Source organism: Phaenicophaeus curvirostris, chromosome 8, assembly GCF_032191515.1.
Source record: "Phaenicophaeus curvirostris isolate KB17595 chromosome 8, BPBGC_Pcur_1.0, whole genome shotgun sequence".
In the NCBI taxonomy this organism is placed as follows: Eukaryota; Metazoa; Chordata; class Aves; order Cuculiformes; family Cuculidae; genus Phaenicophaeus; species Phaenicophaeus curvirostris.
In genome coordinates this window covers 3801964-3810624 of record NC_091399.1, presented here as the reverse complement: position 1 = coordinate 3810624, position 8661 = coordinate 3801964, and the positions used below count along the sequence as shown (strand labels likewise).

Genomic DNA, 8661 nt, shown 5'->3' with positions numbered 1-8661 from the left:
TAAAGTTGGACTTCCTATGGATCTGTCTTGTAGTTGATGAGCTTTTAGACTTATTTTTGTTAACAAAATTCCACAAGACATTCAGCTGACTGAAGGAGGAGATCCCATTCCCACTTCCAATCTTCTTCCATTCCAAAATAAACAGATGGACAAATCACAGAATCATAGAATAACCATGTTGGAAGAGACCCACCGGATCATCGAGTCCAACCATTCCTATAATAAAATAAAATTCCTATAATAAAATTAAAAAAGCCATAGCATATCAACACAAATTTCTTAGTAAAAACGGGATAAAAAGCTCATCTTTTATTGTCATGTCATCTAATTTCATTCTTCATATAAAGGAAGATTTTAACCTATTTTCTATTATGTCTCCACATTTTAGCAAATCAAAACGGCTACTAAAACCTAAGAGCTGCACGGTGCGATCACAAACCACTTTCAAAATGACATCACTAGAAAGGTGCTAAGATTTTTTTCTTCAGTAATTGACCTTCCAAAGAACAGTCGTCACTTTTCACTTAATCCAATATCGCTGACTTTGAAGTTTCTTTATACATACACCTTGCCCTTTAAGTTGTAACAACTATGACAAGTCTTCCACATGGACCAGCAGGTGACACCGGGGGTGACAGAGGATCTGCAGGGACAGTGAAGGCAGGAACGGTTGTCCTCAGGCCTGCAGCCCCAGGCAAGGACTCCTTCCACCCACAGCTGAGAACCAAAGGCTCTGAACAACACGCTCTGGCAGATTTAGCTGCTGCACTTTAAGATGTTATTTCTCCCAGCTGCCAGAGGTCATGGTCATTCTAGTAGAGCACAGCAATTAAAGTAGGTAGCTTTTGGTACACCAGCCTGTGACCTGGAGTCTCCACCATAAGACTGTGGTGATACCTCAGAGCACGGTAATGCAGACAGTTGAGAGCAGTAATGTCTTCAACTGAACAGGTAACTCTGCCAGAGGCCATATATCAGAGCTCTGAGCCTCAAAATAACCTATCACCATTATGCACTTACAGTGAGGCACTATGAGGAGGCACACCAGACTCTCCCCAAACCTCTGTATGAGGCCTGTGGAGCACATAGCCTACCAAACAACTCCTTCAGCCCCGTGTGCTGCGTAGGTGAAAGAAACTGGTTTGACCTGCCTCACTGCTCTCTCCTTGGCCCATGATCAACACATTTTTGATCATGCAGCAGATTGTGACCAGAGTCAATGCCATCTTTCAATAGCCCAACAGCACATGCAGGGTTGAGCACTGACAGCTGTAAAGCTGAAAAGGGTGATGCACTGAGGATTCCTGGCTGGCAACTGTTCCCCATGTCAGTGTGCAGCAGGGTATCTCTCAGCTTTCTGATGAAGAGATCTGGCAGATACAGGTAACAATAATTCTGTTGGCTTCAGGTGAATCATCTTTAAAGTACAAAAGAGAAAAATCAGGCTCTGCTTTTCATCTATGCTTTAATTACAATTAAACTCTTGGTTATACTGGTAATTTCAGCTTCATGCCAGTTAGGCCCAGGAATTCCATAAATGAACAAATCCTGCTGAAATGGAGGGCGTCTGCTAAGACAGGGTGGTAAAGAGAAGGTAGCCCAACATAAGTAAGTTGAAGTCTGCAGTAATCCATCTTCAGACAAGTTGTATACACCTGTTCCATACCCTTCTTCTTCTGTAATTGACTTTCAGGGTGGCACTTCAGGTATGGTAAAAATTTGTTGTCAGATGACCGCCTGTAACTCTCACTAAAATGTGTGAGAGGGATGTGACCATGAATAGAAAACTACACGGTACCTCCTAAGTATGCCTGTAATTTCAGAACCGTGCTTTCTCAGAGCTGAGCCTACCTACCTCTGCCAAGAATAAAGCCTTTATCACGGTTGCTGTATGGAAAAATCAGGCATATGTGAGACTTGAAAATACTTCTAGAGCATTTGAAAATTATTTCAGTTGTGGTTTTGAACCTACACAGGATGTAACTAACCTTTCTGTCTGAATTTACCAATTGTAGTGAGAATAGAGTCTTAATGAATGTTTAAAGCCTGATCAGTTTATGAAAGAAATTATATAACATGGTGTTGTAGCAGCGGTGGATTGAACTCAGTGACCTAAAAATGCTTAAATTTATTTCCATCTTAGGAAGTTCCTAGGTCTACCTGTCAGCAGCAGGAGATATTCCCAGAAAATCAATTATACATGTAAGCAAAAATATCATCAAGATGAAAGAACATGTGAAAGAGCTAGCACAATTCTCCTTTCAGGACACTGTGAATCAAGAGTAACTCCACTGAAGCCAACGAGTTACACTGGTGTGAGTGAGAAAAGAACCAGCTCCATTGTGTGAAAATTGCTCAGGCCACCCGTAGAGTCCAATCACAGTAACTGCAGGCAGCTAAATATTGCAGCATTTAATTCAGAAAGCCCAAGACTGAAAAGAGGAGACTGAAAAGAAAGGATCTGAACTTGGATCTGAAAGGATCTGAGATAGCAGGAAAATGGTGAATGGAAAAGGGGAAAAAAATGTTTCAGTTATAAAAAACCCTCCCTCCCCAAAAAAATTGCATAGAAAAGAGTGAATCTGAGTGCTTTGGGTTTTTGTTAAACACCCTGCATGTACCCAGTTAACAGTTGCTGAGCTGTGTGCTTCTCTGAAGTGTTCTCTTCATTTTCCAAACAGCAAACGCACTTTGTGTATTGATCTATATACCTACTTATATTTTATGTTATACCTACCCAGACTGAGTGATCACTGTAACATATCCTATCACATTTTTAGATAGCACTGTATGAAACACTACCATCATTTCCCCCTGCTTTTTTTTAATTCCTCTAAACATACCCCCACCCCACCCCCCACTTCATCTTGGGTCAGTTAGTTTAGCTTTACTAGCTCCTGTCACCTCCCCATCTGAAACAGCATTTCTTCCAGTAGTACCTCCTCTCTGTAAGGGAACAAAGGCAGGTTTCTGGAAAGCTGTCTGGTCACTAACCTCTTCCTGTATCTCAGCCTCTCTTCTTCAGTTTTCTTCCATTTTTTCGTGTCGTTTCTACTCCATTTCTCTCTCATAACATGCTGTCTCTCTCACCTAGTTACACTTTACCAGCAGCATTACCTTCTCTATTGGTGTTACTGTCCTGATTATAACCACACAGAAGCTATTGAGGACCTGTAAAACAGCACATTGTGAGTTTATTGTGCTGCATTACAAACTACTACACCGATGCACCATGTCAGCATTATGACAAAACATCAAACCACATTAAGACAGATGTGCTGAATATGATCCACAAAACTCGCAGGAACACCATCTTTTTTTTTTTTCTTTTTTTCATTTCCAGGTCATTCGTCTCCTCTTATCACCTTTTCCTTTTTTGTCAGTTTGTTTTCTTCCTCCTCACTGCCATCCTCCTCTGGATCCCTTCATTGTCGCCCTCATATTCCTCCATGCACTTTCCTCCATGTGCTGGCACACGGGACTATAACAGAGGCAATACTGCAGCTTTGTTAAATGTGTCCTTGAGTCTTTAGTAAACAAAGCCGCACCTGGGTGCACCATTGGGCTCAGCAAACTGAGGGTCTAGAAAGCATTCCATTCCCAAATGCTTAAACCAGAAAGCTTTGAGATTAACACAACTTCTCAGTTCCCTAATCTCTGAACTGGAGCACACCAGAAACAGCAGAGGGAAGCCTGAAATAATACCAGACTCTTTTCTTCACTTGCACATATTTCCTTTTGCTTTTTGTGAGTCAAGGCTCTTAGCAACAAGAGCACTGCAGAATGGGGTAGTGACTAGAACTTGATGATGTCACAACAGCAGAAAATGAAAGAAGATGTACTTTGTAATGGCATACAACTGAAAAGCATGAAATTGGTGCCAAGTACTGCTAAAACCAAACAAATTATTTCCCAACAATTCAACATGCAAAGGGTCATAAAGCAATACCTTTTTAAACGTACAGATTGTTAACTAAAATTAGCATAATCCAGGTAGAGATTCAGCTGCTTGTTGATAACAGGCATTTCGTTTTACATGACAGCATCGGATTTTCAAGAGCAGCATATCAGGTAAAAAGACCGAGTGCACGCTTGGGATAGACTCACTCATCTGTATGCTAAAGATAGCTGCTAAGCCTCGCTTAGATCAGTCTAAACTTTGGCACATATCACAGCAGCTGCACAGCATTTAGCTATGCCTCTTTCAGCACGCACTACAGTGCGGCAAGAATGGTTTATTAAGATATCTTAATGGCAGATATATTCACCTGAAAAGGCTAAGTAATTTCTTCAGACAAGATAGTTTCCTCTGAGTGTCAATTTTTGAGATTTTGCAGAAAGTGGTCTATCATTTTTAGTGATTTTTCCATCCTCTGTTGATTTGTGAAAGCCTCAAGGAAACAAGGAAGGAAAACGATTTAGCAGCACAAGGAAGCAATGAAACCTGGTGCACATTCATATTATATATGTCTAAATGCTGTGGAACTCCATCAAAAACACTGAATAAGAAAACAAGTAATTGTTTTTCACATAATTTTCCAATAGAGTACCAATAATACTTGTAATAATTATATATTTTTCAGAGAACATGACTTTTAAACTATTATGCCTTAAATATTACGGCTTTTTAATTTCACATTTTGAGGTAGATGTTACAGTTGTGCAGTACATTGCTACAAAAGGAAATACACTTTATGTCCTAATTTTGACAGTTTAGGAGCCCCAGAACATACTATTCATTTGTATTTTATTGCTAATAATGTCTTTTAGCAAAGACCCTGCTTCTAGCAGTATAATGTGTTAATACTGTAATTATATTTGCAAATTCTGTATTAGCACGGTTCTAGCTTCTCACCTAGAATTTTAATGCTTAGCTTCTATTGATCTCAGCAGGCATAGTGACCTCCCCCCTCTCTAAAGGCTTGATCTGCATGTTGTTTCACACAGGCAAATTTCTGTGCCTCTGTTCAATACGAAGGAGACCATACTGTGTACTGTACCTTCCAAACCTGAGATCTAAGACAGCAGTTCTAGTAAGAAAGATATAAAAAGAGAGGAGATAGTACATTTAAATACACCAGTGCTAAAACACAGAACTAAACATTTCCTTTCAGGTCAAGAGAGGAATTTTATAGGTTTCCACTTCCAGTAACGGTATTCAACACCATAAATATTTTTGTTGATGTGTAACACTCATTCTGATTGACATACTCAAGTATCTACAAACATCAGGAAAATAATATAAACCCCAATGACAATTAAAGAAAAATACAAAACTAATCCTACTTGTTTAAGTGATTTATATAAAAAAAATGTTAAGGTGGAAGAGTTTCACCATAAAAACATACCATGCAAACATTATAAATAGCTTTGAACAGTCTCTTTGTGAATTGCACGAAATGTATCATGTAATTGAATAACTGCAGGAAAATTGCATTGTAATATACACTAGTCACATCATCTTGGTTTGTTAAGGTGGTTTTTTTTTTCCAGAGTTGCACATTTGCTTTTATTTTGTTCTACACGCACACATTTTGTGGTAATAATTCTACTGGGACTGCTTAAAGAACTAACATTTCAGCACCTGTTCATTTGATTTGCCGAACAATGGACATAACACATCTGGAGTTCCTCTGGTGATGCCCTACGTGGAAATTATACCCCAGTGGAAACAGGAATCTCCCGACTGAAAACAGACACTTTGATTTAGAATGTCTTGGTCAACAGTACCTGCACATAGGCCAACCAAGATGTTCTAGTCCAATGCCACAGTCTGCAGTGCTCAAGTCAGATGTGTTCTGGACATCCTGTACTCAACGCTTATGCACTGAGTGTTGGACCTGACATCTCTGACTCACTGATGTGCCAGACCTACCATGCAGCAAGTCTGTGACATTCAGAATTCTGCAAATTTGATGCTCATATGTACAGGCCATCTGGGCACTGAACAAACCTTTATATGCCAAGTTATCCTACAGAAAAATACATGAAGCTAGGTGCTGGAGCAGATAATGCTCTACACCTTGTGTAATTATTTCTTCTTATAAAAAATACATATTTCAATAAATCTCCTTAAAACAGGGACAGTCTTTTCAACCGCCTTTTGCATAGTGCTTGTCCCAAAGGATCCCTGCTTGTGATAATCATAAAAAACCCCAATCTAGATGAAAACACAGTAATTGAACCCCCATCACCACTGTGGAATCACAGGAATCAAGACTTCTTGTGATCTGATTGTTAACTACAAAAATAAACAACAAAGGGAGAAGGCAGCAATTCCAGGGCAGTAACTCTTCAGTTTCACTTAAAACAAACTTTTTTTCATATGTGTGTATAGTACTCTTTAAAGGTACAAACAAATAGTTTCTCAATTCGGCTTTAAAAAACTTAATAATGATTGAAGCTTATGCAAGATCTTGGCTTGACTGTTACCACTTAAGAATTGCTTGTATTTACAATTATACTAGTCCTCAAACACAAAGGTACCATTAAAAGACAACACAGTTTGTCTTCAAAGTATTCTGGAAAGAATATGAAATAATTTGTAAGATCCCTAATTGGAAATTACTTCTATAATTTATTTGTGTTTGGGCAGCGTTAGTAAATTGGAAGCTGCCACGAAAACTCATGAGTGATTCCACATGCATAAGGCTTTTTTCTTTTCAGCAATATATTAATCATCACTCAGCAAAATAATTAATACCATAACTTAACCTTAATTGTCTCATTATCACTGTTTAATTCACCAGGATCTACCAGCTCTCTTGACACCTTAACAATGCCTTAAATTCATGGTAACTAATGCAAATAGTGTATAGTTTTCTAACATTCATTATTCATATATAGACAAGGACATCCTTTTCTTGTACTGTCAAGCATAGAGATGACAGTGTTACACATCACCTGTCGTTGATGAAAAAATATAAGTGAGGAATATTTATTTTAAAATTTTATATCATCACATAATTAAAGACTTAAAATGTAGTGCAGAAGGTGAGTTACATTGTCTATAACTGGACTTTCAACTGTGACAGTTTTTTGATAACATGTTTCATTGTGCTTGACACCTTACATATTTTCAACTAAACAGATAGAAGCAATAGAAGGAATTTCAGATTTGAAAATTTTAATATTTTGTCTTGAACTATACACAAACATATAGAAATTAAAATGCTGAGATAACCTGACCAGCTCTTGCAAATTCTACAAAGAATTCAATTTATCTCCATTGAGAGCTAATGGAGTCATTACATTCAATTGACTTTAATAGGATTTGGACAAATCCCCAAATTTATCACCATACCTGGCATCATCCCCAAAACAATAATCAATAAATGACATATTTTTAAATACAACTGTTTAAAGGAAAAGACAGAAGGAAAATGGGAGGAAATAAAAGACAGCATAGAGCAAAACCAGAATACATAATCTCTTCTCTTTTAATAAGGCCAGTTCTTTCCAGCTCCAGCAGGTCATTAACTCTATGCTAGACCTTTAGAAACCAGAACAGCTGAGAAAACTATATCATTTTCAACTCAGGAACCTGTCTTTACAGTGGAGGGCTATCAGTTCTGATGCATTTTATATGTTTATAAGAAGAGGACGGAGAAGGACCTGAGGGAATAGCAGGTTTAGGTTGGATACTAGGAAAAGGGAGGTTTAGGTTGGATACTAGGAAAAGGTTCTTCACCCAGAGGGCGGTGGAGCACTGGAACAGCTCCCCAGGGGAAGCAGGAATGGCACCAAGCCTGACAATATTCAAGACGCATTTGGACAACACCCTCAGACACATGGTGTGAATGTTTGGTTTATCCTTTCCAGGAACAGGAGTTGGACTCAATGATCCTTGTGGGTCCTTTCCAACTCAGGACATTCTATGATTCTATGAGAAAGCAAAGAAAGGTGAGCAGTCTTTTTCTCAAGCCTAAGAACACTGAGGGGTGAGTACTGGAATGCAGATGACGACCTGTGATGGCAGCAGAAACCCCCCACCTACCTGACTTTCAGTCCAAGAGAAGGATAGGTATGCACAAATACAAGCTGATAGATGAGACCACGCTATTTCCCTGCACAAGCAATGGCTAAACAAATGTGCATTTCTCCTCATCCTCCTTACAGATCCATAGAAAACTCAGGAAAAGCCCAGTCAAAAAGCAGCAGTGAATATGTAGAGAACCCTACATCCTAACCCCTCAGGTATCCTGCAGATCTCATTTAACATGATAAACAGATTTGAAGATCTCTTTCCAGGAAGGCAATATCAGACTCCATACCTACTTCTAGAAGAATTTTTAGAAAAGCCCTTATTTTTACAGGCTGAGTGGCCAGTGACCTCCAGGACGCTCTGTACTTTTAAGATGGGAAACAGCAATCTCTTTCTCCTGGCTTTTTGAATAGATAGAAAACATTAGTTTACATTAGGTTACGGGGACTGCTCCCTGAACGTGCAACCCAGTAATTGCCGCAAGCTGCAATATGTAATTTTGGTGCTGTCTACTACAAACATTCTTGCTTCATAAAATCACACTCAGAATGCGCCTAAATGGTTACCAAACCTTGTGTCATCAAAGCTACCCACACCGGCTCTCTAGCCACACAGTCAGATGTTGTAGGTTAAAGAAACATCTGCTAGCAGTCTGCTAGAGGAAAACATTTTCCTTA

General features: G+C 39.0%; 1 long non-coding RNA gene across 2 annotated transcripts; it reads right to left on the bottom strand.

Annotated features, from left to right (window-relative positions):
• Positions 1 to 1459: 1459 nt before the first annotated feature.
• Positions 1460 to 4993, bottom strand: LOC138723214 (uncharacterized). 2 transcript variants are annotated; one of them, XR_011337830.1, is made up of 4 exons: positions 4856 to 4993; positions 4269 to 4391; positions 2940 to 3171; positions 1460 to 1745 (listed from the first exon to the last, which is right to left on the bottom strand). It is a non-coding gene; the product is annotated as an uncharacterized lncRNA (long non-coding RNA). The 2 variants fall into 2 exon arrangements; XR_011337829.1 differs by lacking the exon at positions 1460 to 1745 and having other exon boundaries at positions 2911 to 3171.
• Positions 4994 to 8661: the final 3668 nt, after the last annotated feature.